This window comes from Mesocricetus auratus, unplaced genomic scaffold, assembly GCF_017639785.1.
Source record: "Mesocricetus auratus isolate SY011 unplaced genomic scaffold, BCM_Maur_2.0 Super-Scaffold_100037, whole genome shotgun sequence".
Classification (NCBI taxonomy): Eukaryota; Metazoa; Chordata; class Mammalia; order Rodentia; family Cricetidae; genus Mesocricetus; species Mesocricetus auratus.
The window spans coordinates 4,458,431-4,475,967 of record NW_024429215.1 but is presented as its reverse complement, the minus strand read 5'-3'; the positions used below and the strand labels follow the sequence as shown (position 1 = coordinate 4,475,967).

Below are 17,537 nucleotides of genomic sequence, written 5' to 3'. Positions count from 1 at the left end.
CACAGAAGCCAGGCACATCCAGGTCTGATTAGACCACTAGTAAAGGGTGGGATCAGAAGTGGAGAAATAAACACTGCCTAGGTGCTCTGCATTACTTCAGTCTCGAAGGTTTAGTCCGTGTCACTTCAGATCTTAAGGGCACCAAACGCTGAGTGTGAAGCAAGGATTTTAAAAGCTCCGTCACGAATAAAGACGGGTGGCCACAATTACGTAGGGTAACAGACAATCCAACACAAAACTCTCAGAACACAAACAAGAATGCTGTGGCCAATGGGAAAAGGTGCCATTTGCCACAAGGCTATCCTGTTCGTTTTACTCAGCCGTTTCCAAACACAGGACGCAGTAGAATGGCAGGTAGGAAATAAACAGAAACGCTGTGAACCTTCCACGTCTGACGCCTGGTCACAGAGAATGAAACCAGACAGGTGTCGCTGTGGGGAAGGCAGCCTGGGGCAGTGGGCGGGAGGGAGGGGTCCCCGATCGGGCGGGGACACAGCACGCTAAAGCGGGGCTTAGGGGAAAAGACTGCGCCGTCGGGGAGAAGCGGTGAGCTAAAGAAGCAGAAAGAGCTCGCAGGATCCCAGGAAGCGCGCAGCCGGAAGCGGTTTGGAGTGGGCGGGGCCACGAGGGACTTCTCCGGGGAGCCAAGTTGAAGAGGAGGGGAGGGGAGCTCAGCCCTTCCCTGTGGCTTTCGGGGAGTCCCGCGGTGCAGACCCGGGTGCGGGGGACGCGGCGGGCGCCGCGGGGACCTGGAGACTCCGGAGCCGCTGTGTCCGCGCGGGGCGGGCGGCCTGGGAAAGTCAGCGTCAGCAGCAGCGCAGTGGCGGGAACCGCAGCCCGGCGGCCCTGGAACCTCCCAGGTCAGAGGAGCCGCGGGGCTGGGACCCGGGAGGGAGGGGACCGGGCTGTCGTGGAAGGCTGAGATCCCCTGAAGTGGGCCTTATCGTGATTAGTTTTCACTTACGGATGCCGGACTATTCTGTCGTAATACAACACGTAAAATAATCCAGTAGAGCATTTGCATGGTGTTTTGTTTGCAAACAGGCTTCTCTCTGCTGTTGCGGCAGTTCCCAAGCTCCTGGAATTTAAATTCGTCCTTGCTTTCTAACTCCCCTGTTTTATCACATGCCTATTCACATGACAGTGGCCTTTGTCCCTAAGAGTAGGCACACCGGAGAGCTTTGTTGATAGTAATCACAAGAGGAACCAGTGAGATACGATTAAACAGAAAATATACTTTATGGAGTGCCACAGATATTTTGCTAAACATTAAGCAAACCGTTTGAGAAGTCCAGGAATATAGGAATATAAAATTATAAGCCCAAACACATTTTGGAAAAAAAATAAGCTGGCAGCCACCTTTAACAACCCTTTCTGCCTTAAGAGCAGACATCCCGGCAGCCACTGTGTACAGAAGTAAACTTTTAGCGATTGTCTCCTGCCTCCCAGCTAGGCAGGTAAGGCAGACAGAGGTTAACTAACTATTGCCTCTATGGGACCCTCAGTGTTGCAGTCCCTTAATTTTTACCTGTCCTCCAGTGACTCTGCTCCCTACTTTGCATTGTTTCGGGGACAGCAAAAAGTGACTGTATCAGCCACAGGCTTTTGCAAACATCTTAGGTTAACATCCTAACATCCTGTAACCAAAAGCTTTAAAACTTAAAATGTAATACGATTTTAAGCCCGATCTCCAAGTTGTAAAAGCTCATTGACCCACACCTGGTGCTTAAAAACCAGCTCCCATTGCCACAGTTCCAGAACCCAAACTCTGGCTGTGGTCCCAGTTAACTGGTAATCCTTTTGTGCTTTGGTGGAATTTCCACTCCTCCCCCCCCCTTGGAATAAGTTTTTTTTCTGGTTTCATAGACTCTGGTGGTCCCTCGTTATTTGTACGCCCCTGGACTCAACACTTTTACTCCACATTAATTTTCTATCTGAGACATAATGCAGTCTAGGATGTGAATACATCATCCAGAAATGTGTCTTCATATGTTCTAATGCTACACCTTAGGCCTAGGCAGGTGCAGTATGTATGCTGTGGGAGTATGTCAGGCCACATTGTTTTTATAATTATCAGATGCGCTTTAAACAAAGTTATAAAGCATCTTTTGAATATTTATAATCACTCACCTGTATCAGAAAAATATTTCATTAATAGAAGAAAATCATTCTGCCTATTCACACATGATCAAACTTTGTTTGTTTTCAGGGTTTGTTGACATTCAGTAAATGTGGCTGTGGAATTCTTGGGGGAGCAGTGGGGGTGCCTCAACTCTGCTCACAAGGCTTTCTGCAGAGATCTCCTGTTGTGGAACTGCAGCAATCTGGATTTTGAGGGGGAGAATAGTTTTCTTGCAGTCTAACTTGCTTCTGCTCAGGGTTCCTCCGAAAATTACTCTGCATGTGTGTGAGCTGTGTGTGAACGAGTCTCACATCTCACAGAGTGAAGTAAAATCCTCACAGAAAGAGACATTATTTTTCTTCATGTTTTCTCTTTCCTTCATGTTTATCCTTTTGGCATGTGTTAGCATCTTTAGTTTTTGCTTCTTGAAAAAGTTCCAGGTGCTTTCTGAAGAATATCTTTCTCCCATGCAGTCTCACACGGTCAGTCAGTCCCCTCACCTGTGAATCAGAAGAAAGAGCCCCGGATGGAGAAGAGAGGAGACAGTGGCTAAGGATCCAGGTATGTTAGAGGGACTGAGGAAGGGGTGAAGGGAGGGAGAAGGGATCAAGTGACAGTAAAACCAGACCTGAAATTGGTTTTGCTGTATTGTACGTCATTCTAAATGATTCTAGAGAATTCCACTGAGAATAATCACAGGATTGTCCTATTGTAGGTGTTTGAAGTCAGTGTGTGTGTATAATAAATACTCAGAGGCAAGTAAAATTTTATTTATCTTTGTATGGGAGTGATGTTGTCCCCTCTTCCATATCCATCTCTGGTTGTGTTTTTATACCATTAGGAAGTGGTTTCATTACTATAATTTTAATATGCTGTTTAGTTAGAACCAGTTAAGCTTCTTGGTTGGTCCTGTACACAGAGTTTTTGGAGAATCTTGTAGTTCCGTAACATTCTGTGTCTTTTAGGGTTAACTGCTCTATTTTCTAAAATAATGCTGGCAGAATTTTGATAAGATTTGCTTAACATCTCTGCCGAGTATTAAGTTCCATTTACATTGTCTTCCCTTTGATATCCCATTGTCTTCAACATTCCACAGTGTACATATCACTACAGTTTTTATAGATTTTGAAATGACCTCTGGGTTCAATCCTTCTCTCATTATTTTTGACTTTTTGTGGTTACTCACACTTTTAGACATCTTAGGAATTTCTGATTTTCTCCATTTATAGAAAAAAATTGCACGTAAGATCTTGGTACAAATTACTTAGAGTCTTTAGAGAACATAAACATCGTTGTGTATTTCTTCACGTTTGAATGAGAGCATGCTGTTAGTGAGTCAGTGTTCACATACTCTCTGTATTCTCTGTTCTGTCAGTTGTTGATGTCAGTATGCTAGGTTCTTGGAGAAGCCACTTTTAAACATTAGTCGTTACTAGGTTTGAAGACTTGTTCTATTTTTAAGACATGGCCACACTGGAGCGTGCTGATTGAAGTTTGCGAAGACTGGGCGACTTCTGATGTTAAGTGGATGATTCTCTGGAGGGCTGCTTTCTAGGCATTCCTGGTTTTCTGTGCTGTTCATGGTCATCTTGCTCAATGGGGTACATGGCAGTTTCCTCATATCCTTGTCTGTTTGCTTCCTACAATTTGTTTCATGTATTTGGAAACTTGTGAAATACATTCATGTAATCACATACCTTTCTGGGAATGAACGGTTTGATCATTTGTTAGTATTCTTTGTTTTGTGGTTTTATACATTCAGCTTTTCCTGTTACCTACTGTAGTCATGACCAACCCTCTTCACAGGAAATCCTTAAAAAGTTCCTTTGTATCCTTATGTTTAAAATGCTTTATATCCTTATGGTTTGTATCCTTATGATATATTCTGGGTATTAGCCTATCATACCATGAAATTTTATCTAATAAATAGCATATCTAATTTTATGTAATAGATTATATGTCTAGTATAAAATCTAGTAAATTGCCGGGCGTTGGTGGCGCACGCCTTTAATCCCAGCACTCGGGAGGCAGAGGCAGGCAGATCTCTGTGAGTTCGAGGCCAGGCTGGACCGACAGCCTCCAAAACAGAGAAACCCTGTCTCGTAAAACCAAAAAAAAAAAAATTTATTAAATTTTATCTACTATATGTGCTATTTCTTCATACTTTTGATATTTATATTTTCTGTGTATTCTTGAGGAGGCTGGTTTTGAGACAGGGTTTCCTAAAACAGTGCCATAATGTGAAGACAGTTTTTCTGTGTAATCAAATAGTATCTGATTAAATTTTTGGCTAGTTCCAAAATTTGATGAATATAGCTTGCTGAATTATCTCATATGCAGAAAAATGTCCCAACTGAATAAAATATACCAGGAGTTATTTACAGCCCTGAAATTAAATGGTAGTCAGGCTCACATGTAGTCATAATTCCAGCTGCTAGGATTAAGGACAGTACGGTTTTTCCCATGAGTTACTCCCCATCCTCCAGCCCTTACATTCTTTTAACCCAAAGTTCAGTATTGTTCCCTGAAACTCGGATATGGAAATAAGGATTTTTCACTTCCATGCTGTGTACTCAGCACTCTGAAATAACTGTTTCCTGTTTCAAACAAAGTTCTCTGGCCCAAGCTGAAAGCAGCACCAGGCTGTGGTTTGAACAGAAACATTTAAAGGCAGTGCCCATTTGCCAGTTTCCAGTGCCATCTGTGTGGGGGGGGGGGGTGGCTGACCTTAGTTTGAACCCAAACACCTCTCTTGCTTACAAAATAGCCTTGGCATTCTTCTGCTGGTGGGCATTTCCTGCTTGCAGCATAAGGGTTCTGCCTCTGGGAACAGAAACTGATGAGCCTTGTCACCTAGCAGCCTACAGAACACTGTCAACAGTTTCAAAGGTGCAGAAGGGTGTCTAAGACAGTTTTAGACACTGGGTGGTCTGCTGACCATCATACTGGGTTTGAATGTAGAAACCCAACTGATACTTTCTTGGATTTTTCCTGTTGCTTATTAAGAGAGTTATCAGCCCTGAGTTTCTCTGTTTTTTTTTAAGTAAAGAATTGTGCTGCTTGTGATTTGGGAAAATGTACCTTCTGAGTTTTCTTATTTGACAGAGTGAAAATTTTCTTTGTCGCTTGCTCCTTTGTAAGCACTGATGCAGTGTGTTAGTGTGGAGGTAGCAGACACCGTTGTCTCTTCTGATTAGAGCAGAATGATGGCAGCTCTCTTCGTTTTGTGTGACGTTACATTCAGGGTTCTGGGTGATACTGTCTGTGCTGAGGTGTGTGCCTTCTGTTCTCATGTTCTTCAGAGCTTTTCCATAGGCCTTCAGTGGATATATTGACATGGTTGTGTATCTTCTCTCACTGACTCTACATATGTTGTACCTTGAATTGATTGCTTTGCAGGTGCTGTAATGTTCTTGCATCCCTTGTATGAAATCTACTTGAGTTCCGTTCCTACATCCTTTAGACAGGATCTGTTTGTCAATGTCCATCCTTGTAATTGGTCTATGGTGATACCCTCCCCCCCTTTGGAAATGTTTTTCGTCCTTGTCTGCTTTTTGTAGCAAGGTAAAGTCCACTTTGTTGATGATGGTCTAGCATTTCTTTTCTTTCAGGTTTTGGCAATATTTTTCTGTGGAGGGTTAGTGTAGGAATTTGTGAAGTAGTTAGGGAAAAAGGGTAGCTCCACACAGTGTGGCCTTCCACCTGGACTCGGGATTAGGCAAAAAGCCATACCCAAACACCTAGTTTCACAGAGACAACTTTTTTTTTTTTTTGTGCTTTTGGTTTTTGTTTTTGCTTTTTTTGTTTTTGTTTTGTTTTGTTTGTTTGTTTGTTTTTCGAGACAGGGTTTCTCTGTATTGTTTTGGAGGCTGTCCTGGAACTCGCTCTGTAGACCAGGCTGGCCTCGATCGAACTCACAGGGATCCACCTGCCTCCCGAGTGCTGGCATTAAAGGCGTGCGCCACCAAAGCCCGACTGAGATAACTGTTATTAAGCAGGACAGAAAAGTTCAAATGACCACTTTCTGACTCTGGCAGAAAGACAGCAGTAAGTGCCCTTGCAGACGGAGTTCTTAAGAAGAGAAAAGCGGAAACTCTGCGTTAGCATGGGCTAGGCTGCAGTGGTGGAGGAGATAGAGGATGAGGGGGAAGGGGAAGGGGCAGAGATGTTTGACCTGGAGCCACAGAACACTGCCTCTGGTTAGATGGGACAGAGAGGTGACACATAGGCAAAAGTCAGTTTATTGGGTAAAGAAGGAAACCCCATGTAGTGATGAGGTCACTAATTTTAATTGGGCATGTTAATCAGAAGCCCAGATTGCTGGATTTCAGCACGTCCATAGCTGGACTGTGGAAGAAAAACCTCAGGAAGATACCTTGAAATGGTTCTGATTCCTAAGAACAGTCTCTTTTTTTCCACTGGCAGCCATCAGGTAGTCTCTGCCATGAGTCCTCCTTGATGATTCTGTCTTGACATTGTCTAAGACAGCGGTTCTTAGACTGTGGGTCGAGACCCCTAGGGGGAGGTATCAAACCACCTTTTCTCAGAGGTCACTTAAGAGTATTGGAAAACACATTTCTGATGATCTTATGAACAGAGGCACTGTTCCTTTATCCATCTCCAGGCAGCTCTGCTCACATGCGGATACAGCAACATAGGAGCAGGAAGAACTGTTTGAAAGGCTCACAGCTAGCCAGGCGTTGGTGGCGCACACCTTTAATGCCAGCCCTCGGGAGGCAGAGGCAGGAGGATCTCTGTGAGTTCGAGGCCAGCCTGGTCTACAAGAGCTAGTTCCAGGACAGCCTCCAGTGCCACAGAGAAACCCTGTCTTGAACTCCCCTCCCTCCCAAAAAAAAGGGCTCACAGTTTTAGGAAAGTTGAGAAACATTTAGCGTATTTAGAACACAGACATTCCTTTTAAAGGTATATGGCCTGAATTGTAATGGTCTACCTATAAATGCATTCACACGAATAGAGTTCGTGCTATTTAGACAATAGGTCCACATTGAAAGAAGGAGTAAATTGTAAAGATAGATTTTTACCTAAATGAGCCATGTAAAGCTGTCTTGGATGATGATAAGAATGAGTGTAACTAGTTCTGATGACAAGTTCATTGTCACTTTGAGAAAAAAACATGATATTTGGCAGATAGATGTAAATGTTCTCCAAGACAACACGACACACATGGTAAATACATGTGCTGTATCTACCAAGTAGAATGAAAGGAAATATGATCAAATGGTCAGATATTGTATTCTAGTGTGATGGCTAATGGAACTCCAAGTTAGTTATCTTTCTTGGTACCTGCTAGCCATTTGTTTGTGACTCCAGTCCCTGGAAGAGATATTCCCAGTAACCTGACTCATTGATACCTCACTCACCCTTAAAATGTGCAGACATGACTATCTAATCACCCTTAAAATGTGCAGACATGACTATCTACTTGTTACGATATGACTAACTACTTTAAAAAAAATCTGTAACTTGATTACACAAATACCCAAAGATTGTTTTGAGTTGCCTTAACCATGAAGTTGGCAGAACAGAAAAGTTCCGGCTTGCTTACATAGACATTGAAGGTCTTCTTGTGATTTCCCTCTGTACAAACCTTTGTGTTGCTGTTAATTACTACACTGTGTGAACATGTGTTGCTTTGATTAGTTTACAAAAAGCTAAACAGCCAATAGCTAGGCAGGAGAGGATAGGTTGGGTTTCCCGGTAGAAAGAGGAACTCTGGGAAGATTATGAGTATCACTACTTCTCACTTTTTTCCTGAGTACCCTGAAATTTTCTTCATAAAAGTGAATTCATCACTACTTAGTGTTATTCCTAGAGCTTTTGGAAACAACCTGAATGACTTAAATTTCTAAATTACTTTTCAAATTGTCATTACTAATTAATAGAGAAAGTGGTGATTTTGTGTTAGTTTTATACTTCTCATTAATATGAGAAGAACTTATCAAATCTAAGATTATCCAGTGGTGACTCTGGAAAGTTGTTTTCATGATCACATCATCATTAAATGGGAATTTGGTGCCTTTCCTACTTGTTTCTCCTTAATTCTTTGTTCTTATTCAGTTTTTTTTTTTCTGACTAGCTCTTATGCCTCTAGATGCTCTATGACTAGAGAACACATGCTATCTTACTCCCCTTTTCGTCTTCCTGCTAATACTATCCATTTTTTCTCTGTGCTATACTGTTGGCCTCAGTGTAACATACCTTCCCCTTACTGAGTTCAGCTGTGTTCTGTTCTTCCTGTTTCCTATAGAAGTTTATCATAAAACCGCTTGAAGTTTGTCCTGTGACATCTCTTCCTATTGGTATTTTCATATCATGGGGCTTTCCATGATTTGTTTTCTAATATTTTTGTGGGTAAAACAAGGGGTAGTAATTTTCTTCCTTCTAGTTAAAAATGATACTTTGCTGGTTTTGTGTTTTGAAGATAATCCTGTACTCTCCAGCTCTCCTGTTCATCTATTCATTTTGTAAAATGCCCTATTTCCTGGCTTGTCACAGCTAATTTATCTCTGATTTTTCTACGTGAACTTTACCTCTAATTATGATCTACAGTGCAGCTTGTGTGGATGGCTTCTGTCACTTGATAACCTTCTTCTTATGCCCTTCCTTCTCCATGGATTTTAAGAGCCCATATTCTCTTCTCTGTAGTAACGTTGACAAGATTTCTGTTATCATTATGGTCTTTTTTGGGGGGGGAAGGTACTTTTGTGTGGTTTGGCCCTGAACATAAAAGAGTTTATTACGTTTAGATTTGTCTTTTTGACAACATGATGTGAAATTTCAACGAGACCTCCAGTCTTTGTTCCTGAGAGAGAAACTCAGAAAAGAACAACAAGAACCATGAATGGTTCTGTGGTAAATGCTCCCCAGGTCAGTGTCATGTCCACATTTCTCTTAAAATTATCATTATTGTTGTTGTTGTTGTTTTTGAAACCATGCAAGACTTTAATTTTCTACCACTAGCAATGGTCGTCTTTGAAAGTTTTTATTTTTGCCTTATGTGTCTGTATTTTCTTTTCTTATATTTCAGGATTATGTCTTTAAATAACTCAACTGTATATCAAAGATTTATCTCATTATATGTTCACTCAGTTTTATACTGTGAGGTGATGGATTTCCAGGAACTTAAGACTTGAAGTTCTAAAACAGAAGCTATTATAAATGACACTCAAGAAATATATTGGTGGCCATTTTCTACATAGAATGGACTTGTGTACTTTTATCTTACCGAGGAAGGGAGGTCAAATGTGCCACATAGTTGCTTTTCTGGAATGATCACTTTTCCAGAAACAGTCTTATAAACATGAGTATGCTAATACATAGACCTTTTCACTGACATCACTGAGCAATTTATAGAAAAGTAGAATTAGAAAAGACTCACTGTCTTAAACCCTAGTAGTAAATGTTTTAGCATCGTGGAGAGCACAAATGATGTAAGTAATATGTGACTTCCTCCTGCCAGAAAGTTGATGTGTCTGTGAAGAGATGAATGTTGCAGTATTCTGGTTTCTCTTTTTACCATATAATGTCACACAGTGATGAGGGATGTGTTGACACCTAAAATATACTTGTCTCAGAAGAGATTCTGCTCAAAGCTCAGTGGTTAGCTCTCTAGAAAATTCATATTTTCTTTTTATCTTTTGTTTCATTTTTCAGAAGAGGCACTGCTGTCTCCACTGTTTGATATTATGTGGAATATACTAGTAAGAATTTCCTAGAGAGTACTGACTTGGTGCTGCACATAAGTCATCAATTTTCAAGCATAAATGCATGTCCCTCTTACTTTACTCTCCTTTTTTGGAGAAAGAAGTTTCTCCAGTCTATATGTTTCATCTCCCTGAACGTTTGTATTACACAGGGTGAAATTCTGAAGAGTTGTGTCAATGTTTCTATTTATTTCGTTACAATAATATTTTAAGTGTATGAGGGTTTGTCTTCATATTCTTATGTACACTGGATGATGAATTATGCCCCTGGATCCCTGAGGTCAGCACCAAACCCTTGGCACTAAACTCAGGCACTGTGATTAGTTTCCATGTATTTAGAGAGAATTTAATTACGTTTGTCTGGAGGATCAGCAGGTGCCTTTTATTTCTGAGCCATGTCTTCAGAATTCTATATTCCATATTCTATCCCTTTGTTCCAGAAAGGGAGCAGCATTGTATCTAGGCCTGAGGATGTCAGTTGAGCATTTTAGAATAGAGTCAGGTAAACCCAGGTTCAGACAGGCTTCATCTAGTTCATATTCAAGCAAAGTTGACATTTGTATAATTTCACAGCATTCTTTTGCTGTTATACCTTTACCATCTGAGATGTGACACTGGGATTTTGTTTGACATCAACACACACTTCATAAAGGCACATCCCTGCATTAGACCCAAAATGTGTATGTTATTTGCCCTAAAATGTTGCTGATTGCAAGAATATTACGTCATTCTGTTTTCACAGACATGGGAAATAAAATAAAGATTATGAATATTTTAGAAAGTATATTTTATTAAACTTAAATTATAATTTTATTTTATATGTATCCAAATATTTCCCTGGAAGTGTGTGAGTTTGTACTGTGTATAGCTCCTACCTATAAGGTTCAGCAGAGAGTATTGTTTCTCAAGGATCTGTGAATAAATTCTGTGTTGTAGTGCCGTGTGCTGAGAATGAATCAAACTACATTTTCAAGAATATTAAAACATTATAGACAGCAAACTGGAGAAAAGTTTTTCAAATTCAGTGATTGTGACAATTCTTTTTTCTATTACTCAGGCCTTAGAACACATCAGAAAATTCATGGAGGAGAGAGACGTTATGAATGTAAGCAATGTGATAAGTCCTACTATACATTGTCTCTGAAAGAGTAGCAATATAGCACTTCTATAAAACTTTTGTCCTTTAAATTTTGCCATATCACCCGGGCGTTGGTGGCGCACACCTTTAATCCCAGCACTCGAGAGGCAGAGGCAGGCGGATCTCTGTGAGTTCGAGGCCAGCCTGGTCTACAGAGTGAGTTATAGGACAGCCTCCAAAACAATACAGAGAAAACCTGTCTCGAAAAACCAAAAAAGGAAAAGAAAAGAAAATTGCCATGCCTTGTCTGTATCATAAACATCTCTCTAATTCATTAGGTCTCTTTTACCCAAGAAATCATTTTGTGAAGCAGTGTATGGTAATTAGGTAATTTTTCCATTTCAGGGTCTGTTATCATTCAGGGATGTGGCTGTGGACCTCTCACAGGAGGAATGGGAATGTCTAGACTGTGCTCAGAGGGATTTGTACATGGATGTGATGTTGGAGAATTACAACAATCTACTTTTTGTGGGTAAGAATGCTCTTGTACAATCCCTGATTCATCCTTTCTATTTCCCTACTTTGTATATCTGTAAACTCTGTGAAACTAGAAAATCCCAGAAATGAGGGAATTTTGGTTATCAATATAACTTTCTACTGGTGCTTCATTTACATTTTTTATGTTCTCTGGAAGAGTAATGAATGCTATATTCTCTGTGATCTATTATGTCCTCCTATGTAATATACAAGGAAAATCTCCAAGGTCAAAGATTATTGAATATTCAGAGCAAGGTAATATATTACATTACTCATAACAATTAGAATATTTTAATTTTCTACCAGCTTAGACTCTTCACCAATTTCTGATTATGAACAATGCAAAAGGTTTTAGAGAAAGAGATGCTGTTGTGAGAATGTTTTTGTTTATTTATTTTTGGGCTGTAGTTGCTGTATTTAGTATTGGCACAGCATGATTTTAGTATTTGCCCTTTGGAGGCTGAAGAGGGAGGACATAGTGAGTTCCCTGCTGATCTGGGCTATGAGTTCTTAACTGACCAAAAATGTACTGTGTGACCCTGTCTCAAAAACTTAACAAATAGAGAATCATTCTTCATACAATCATTCACAGAGCTTATTTCTCTAAGTTCTTTACTGCTGAAACACTTACTCGTCTTACAAGCTGGAAGACAGTGTTTAGATAACATTGAGAAGGTTCTGCATGAGATTGACCTAGCTCCTCTACATATGTGCAGCAGTTGTTTAGTTTGATGGATTTTGGATTAGGGTATTATCTAACTCTTTGGCTTACTAGTGAGAAGCTATTCCTCATAGTGGGTTGCAATGCCCAGCCTTAATATGGAGAGAGGGTCTTAAGCCCTACCTCAACTTAATATACCATGCTTTGTTGACACCCATGGGAGGCCTGCCCCTTTCAGAACAGAAACAGTAGGAATTGGTGGGGAGATAGAGGGGAGGCGGAGCGAGGAAACAGAAAGAAAGGAGGAAAGGGAAACTGCAGTTAGGATGTCAAATAAATGAAAAAAGTTAATACAAGGAAAAGAAAAGAATTAGTAGGCTGTTATTTTCCCTGTGCTTTGATATAGATCAGATTAGAGATTCTTGGGGGTATCCATTTAATGATTTAAAATAGAAAAGTCCTCGAGCCGGGCGTTGGTGGCGCACCCCCTTTAATCCCAGCACTCGGGAGGCAGAGGCAGGCGGATCTCTGTGAGTTTGAGGCCAGCCTGGTCTACAAAGTGAGTTCCAGGAAAGCCTCCAAAAGCCACAGAGAAACCCTGTCTCGAAAAAAAAAAAAAAAAATAGAAAAGTCCTCTATTAAGAGCTCTGTTCTTTAAAGTTACTAGTTTATATATCATAGAAAACATCAGTTTGACCTTGTTAATCATGCATTCATTGCTATTATCTATAATTGCAGTATTTTTTTTTCAGAGAACCATCGAATATGTGCTAAATGTGAGAAGGTCTTGCATCAAGGCACAAAGCATTTTATCCATGTTCATGCAAATATCCAAGGGAAGACTTGTAAATGTAATGAACTTCACAAAGAGATTCATGAGTCCTGCCAGTGTACATCTTATGACACAAGTGATACTGCAGAAAATTGCAGCAAGTACGCATTTGGTAACCACAGACATGCCTGTGTTGAAACCTTAAACCTCAACAGACTCAGAAGTAGCAATGTTAGAGAAGAACTTTGTAAATATACAGACCGTGTAAACTGTTTAAATTTGTTTTCCATTATTAGCCAAAATCACAGAACTCACACAGGAAAAGAAGACCACAAAAATATAGAGTATGGTAAATCTTTGGAGTCTAATACAGAAATCACACTGAAACAAACTGATTACAGGAAGAAACTACACCAATGCATGAAATGTGGAAAATTCTTCAAGACTCACGCAAGTCTCACTGGGCATCAGAGAGACCATAATATAGACAAATCCTATAAATGTACAAAATGCAGTAATTCCTTTCTCCATTTTTCACAACTCAAAGTACATTACAAAATCTGTTGTAGAGAAAATCCCTATGAATGTACAGAATGTGGTAAGTGCTTTTATAACACATCAGACTTTGAAAGACATTACCGGATCCACAATGGAGAGAAACCTTACAAGTGTAGTGAATGTGATAAATCCTTTCTGAGTGCCTCATATCTTAGAACTCATCAGAGAATCCACACAGGAGAGGCTTACAAGTGTATTGAATGTGACAAATCCTTTACCACAAAAGACCATCTTCGAAGTCATCAGAGAATCCACACAGGAGAGAAACCTTACAAATGTAGTCAATGTGACAAGTCCTTTACCACAAAAGACCATCTTCGAAGTCATCAGAGAATCCATACAGGAGAAAAACCTTACAAATGTAGTGAGTGTGGAAAATGCTTTATAACAAAAGATCATCTTAGAACTCATCAGAGAATCCACACAGGAGAGAAACCTTACAAATGTAGTCAATGTGACAAATGCTTTACAAGTGCCTCAAATCTTAGAACACATCTGAAAAGACATACAGGTGAGAAACCTTATAAATGTAGTCAATGTGACAAAAGCTTTAAAAGTAGTTCAAATCTAAGAACTCATCAGAGAATACATACCGGTGAGAAACCTTATAAATGTAGTCAATGTGACAAGTCCTTTACTGAGAAAGGGACATTTAGAAATCATCAGAGAATCCATACAGGAGAGAAACCTTATAAATGTAGTCAATGTGGCAAGTCCTTTACTGAGAAAGGCACATTTAGAAATCATCAGAGAATCCATACTGGAGAGAAACCTTATAAATGTAGTCAATGTGACAAATCCTTTACCAAGAAAGTAACATTTAGAACTCATCAGAGAATACATACAGGAGAGAAACCTTATAAATGTAGCAAATGTGAAAAATCTTTTACAGGGAGAGGCAATCTTAGAACTCATCAGAGAATCCACACAGGAGAGAAACCTTACAATTGTAGTGAATGTGGAAAATCCTTTAACACAAAAGACAATCTTAGAACTCACCAGAGAATCCATACAGGTGAGAAGCCTTACAAGTGTAGTGAATGTGAGAAATGCTTTGCCTGGGATTCATCTCTTAGGATACATCAGAGAATGCATACAGGAGAAAAATCTTACAAATGTAGTGAATGTGACAAATCCTTTACCACAAAAGGCAATCTTAGAACTCATCAGAAATTACATACATTAGGGAAACTTTAGCAGTGTAGCAAATGTGAAAAATTCTTTTCTTTAGGTTCAACTCTTGGAGTATGTTCTAGGATGTTTGATCACACTGTGAAACCTGAGTTTTAATAATATCAACCTTAGATCAGAGAGCAGAACCCAGATCTAATTGACAGGAATTAGCCCTAGAGAGTATGAAGGGGTGTAAAAGACTGACAAATTCACAGGAAGGAGTAGGGAATGACTTGGAGTTTTGCGGTCTTCTGGCTTGAGATGGTTGGTGAGACACTTGCTGGGTCTCTGGCAAAAAGGAAAGGACATTTGGTTGCTTCCTGGCCCCTCTGAACTAGCAGGTTTTCACCCCAACACCCAACTAAGTCTTTATTGGTAAAAAGAACAATAGACACATAGTTAAAAACTACATACGGTGGCTATGACACTGCCAGTGATAACAGAACCAGAAATTCCACTAGGCTTCTGTCCAAGCAATGGTGTTTAATGCAGGGCCTTGGGCCCATACTCAGGTGCGGCTTCTAAGCTGACAGAAGAACATGAACACATACTAAAGAGGAACCTTAGTGAATGTGAGAAATCCTTTACTCTTTGCTCATTTCTTAGAACACATTTAGAAATCATCAGAGAATTCATTCAGGAGAGAAACTTTACAAGTGTGGTTATCTTAGCTCAGGTTTCATTCCTCTGAAGCGACACTATGACCATGGCAATTTTTTTAAAGGAAGGCATTTAATTGGAGCTTGCTTACAGTTTCAGAGTTAGTCCATTATCCTCATAATGGGAAACAGTGATATGAGGCAGACAGTCCTGGAGAACGAAGTGAGATGTCTACATCTTCATCCTCAGGCACTGCAAAGTGAGCTTTGTAGTAGGTATGGCTTGAGCATATGAGACCTCAGTGCCTGCCTTGTTGGTGACACATTTCTTCCAACAGAGCCACAGATATGCAAACAAGGTCATACCTCCTAATATTGCTACTCCCTTTGGGCCAAGCATTCAAACACGAGTCCATGGGGACCCTACCTGTTTAAACCACCATAGTAGTCAATATGAGGTACGTTTTGTCTACAAAAATCACCCTGAGAACAAATCAAAGTATTCATATGTGAGGGAAAGCTTAGAAATATAATGGAAAAGTCTTTACCAGCCTCTCAGGTCTAAGAAAACATCTGAAAATTCATACTGGCAGGAAAGTTTCCATGGGAAATAATTTGGCATGTGCTTAAACCAAGCTCTGTTCTTAACTATACTTGAGACTCCATACTAGAAAAACATAAACATGAAAAACTTGTAAAAGCCTGTAAGTTATCTTCAAATCTTAGAAAACATCAGAGGGAAACTGAAAATGTAGAACAATTTCTTTGACTTTATTCAACCTCAAATGAGGACAAAATGCAGAAACCTGAAGAATATGCTGCTATGTAACAGTTTCCTGGATACTGGAATGATTCTTTCTGAAGGAAAGCTGATTAAGGCAGGAAATACACCACTCAAAACAGCTTCAAGAACTCCTTGAAACTACCAGGATTCATTATTCTTAAATGAAGAAACTGGGAAGTCATGCACATTAGAAGAGAATTTTAGCCATCAGGATAGGATGCTCTTTAGATATGCCTACAAGTGTGCAGTGTCCTCCATGTATGCAGTATTCATAAGCTGTGTCACATGTTGGTTTCAAGCTTCATAATAGCTGTGTTTGAGTCCATTATGCTCCAGTAAGTAACTGCTTCCCCATATTCCTGTAAGCCATTCCAATAAAGCTCTGTGATTCAAACAGTTGAACTTTATTCTATTTACTTTTTCCAGATGGGGGATGTAGATTCATATGCATGTTGCATCTCTCCAGGAAATGTGTCCCCTAAATATTTTCCGAACCCTCTAATTGTTCCTTCAAACTTGTAAAGAGGAAATTGATAACAGATTAGCAGTTCTCAACCTGTGGGCCATGTTTCCTTTGGGATAAAAGACCATTTTACACGGATTGCCCAAGATATAGGAAAATATACTTTCAATGGTTTTAGGAACTGAAATAGTGTGCTTCTGTTGTCTCTTGGCAGGTCTGCCCAAATGCAGATACATGCACAGAGGAGTGCTTGAAACTATATACGAAAGACCATTGTGGTATCCTTGTGTCATGCTATACTTTATGAACCCTGCAATAGAAACCCTAAGAAATGAAATGAATTTCAGGTCCTTTTTAAAGTTCTGACCAGATGCCTTCTGAAGTCAGCAGGCTCCTAGCCACAAACAGACCACATCCATACATGCTACAAAGCACTGATGCACATAAGCTAATACACATGATATATTAAACGTTTTAAAAACAAAAACTGTGCAAATGGGATGTGCACTTTGGGTTTGCCAAATCGTTTCTCTAGAAACGAATCTGGAATATTTGACTATAAATAATGTCAAGATTATCCTGCTTTATGTGTGTCAGTCCTGTCTGTGTCATCCCCTCGCTTGCAGGAGCCATCTATTGGACTGCTGTCTTTGGGGCTGTGATCAGAACCAGCCGAACAGCCCCGGCTAGAAGAGTGTGGACGCGGGAGGGCCTCGCTACCCTTCAAAGTTAAGGACGAGACTTAGACTAGACATCTTGTCATAACAGGAGGGCTCCCAATCAACATTGGAGGCCCCGGCTTATTGACGCATCATCTTAAGTAACCGTCCAAAAGTGGGGGAAATGGCAGAAGACATCTATTATCATGTATAAGGATCTGATATCAAAATTTTCCCTTAACCCTAGAGACACTCTTACACAGCACGTACTCACTAGCCCTCAGGGTGGATGTAGACTCGCTCTGGCCAAGTCTTTTGTTTTTTTTATTTTATTTATTTATTTATTTATTTTTTATTTTGTTTTTTATGAGACAGGATTTCTCTATATTGTTTTGGAGGCTATCTAT

General features: G+C 40.1%; 1 pseudogene; it reads left to right on the top strand.

The window, feature by feature from the left end:
* Window positions 1-567: 567 nt before the first annotated feature.
* Window positions 568-16,407, top strand: LOC101828250 (annotated as a pseudogene).
* Window positions 16,408-17,537: the final 1,130 nt, after the last annotated feature.